The sequence below is a fragment of the Cicer arietinum genome, chromosome 3 (assembly GCF_000331145.2).
Source record: "Cicer arietinum cultivar CDC Frontier isolate Library 1 chromosome 3, Cicar.CDCFrontier_v2.0, whole genome shotgun sequence".
In the NCBI taxonomy this organism is placed as follows: Eukaryota; Viridiplantae; Streptophyta; class Magnoliopsida; order Fabales; family Fabaceae; genus Cicer; species Cicer arietinum.
The window spans coordinates 55784399-55785792 of NC_021162.2; the positions used below are offsets into that span (position 1 = coordinate 55784399).

The 1394-nt window shown below is 39.4% G+C and overlaps 1 pseudogene; it reads left to right on the top strand.

Annotated features, from left to right (window-relative positions):
* The first annotated feature begins 67 nt into the window (after window positions 1-67).
* Window positions 68-1394, top strand: part of LOC101490562 (uncharacterized) — a 2701-nt pseudogene continuing 1374 nt past the window's right edge.

The window sequence follows — 1394 nt, forward strand, 5'->3', positions numbered from 1 at the left end:
ACTCTCACTCTCTCACTTTCTCTCTCTCCTTTTTCTCTCTCCCATGTTTCGCATTTCGGCAATCATGGGTCCCCTATTTCACTAGCTATTAAAATCTCTTCCCATTATCTCTTCACACTCCAAACACCCAAAAACTTAAACCTCTTTTCTTCGTTTTTTCTCTCTGTTTATTTTCCTTATTTCACTTTCTTTACCTTTTGCCATGGCTGAAAACTTAGACGACGGAGAGTTCTGGCTTCCACCACAGTTTCTCTCTGACGACGACGTACCCTTTTCCCCTAAAAACAAACCTTCAATTCTTAACAATGGCGAAGATACTCTGTTTTTTCCCTCTGAGTTTCCTTACGGTTTCGCTTCTTCTGACCTAAGTTCTCCCGAGGACTCTCTCGTTGGCTCAAGCGAAACCGAAAGCAGCGACGAAGAACAATTCGTCGCTGAGTTAACTCGCCGCATGACTCGTTCCTCTCTCCAAATCGATTCCAAATCCTCTGAAAACAACTCGGTATACACAAGCTTCATATTTTCTTGAACTTTTATCTTATTTGAGCGTGTTTTGTTGAACTCGGTATTCCGTTTTGATTTTTATGTTGTCGTTTTGGTCTATTTGCAGGGTCGTTTTGTGTCAAATTCACCACAGTCTACACTATGTGCTATTGGGAGTGGCTGTAGGTGTAGTAAACAGTCAAGCCAAGGAAGCCCTAATGGTGTTTGTAAGGTGTCTTCTTTAAGGGCTACTTATGATTTGCTGCATGCGGCTGCAGGGGAAGTAGAAAGAATGAAAATGAACCAAGAAGCTTTTATTAACAATAATAACTACAAAGAAGCATTTGCTCCTCAAAGAAAACCTTCTCCTGTTACTTTACCCTCAAAAAACAACACAAATCATGAAATGGGGTTTTTTACTCAACAATCACTTTCTCACCAGCAATTACAAATTGCCCAAGTAAGCTTCAATTTCATAACTCTTATTTTAATTTTATATTTTAAATTTATCATTTTGAATAATGGATTAAGTTTTTTTTTTATGGTTTTTTTAGTTTCAGATGTTGAGGCAGCAACAAATTGCAAAACAACAAAACTCAATGTGGGGGGCGCAGAAGCAATTTGGGGGTGTATATCAACAAAGACAAAACAACCTATTAACACAAAATAGAGGAAGAAATGGTGATGTGAATGGGTTTGATTCAAGAAACAATAGGACTTTAGGTTTGTCTGCATCTGCATGGCCAACCCTACAACATGCTAAACAACAACAACAACAGCAACAGCAACCACAGAATCAGCAATATGGTTCTGGAATGAGAGCTGTTTTCCTTGGAAACGCTTCTGGTAAACGGGAATGTGCTGGAACTGGTGTGTTTCTGCCTCGTCGTTTTGATAGTCCTGCTGACTCA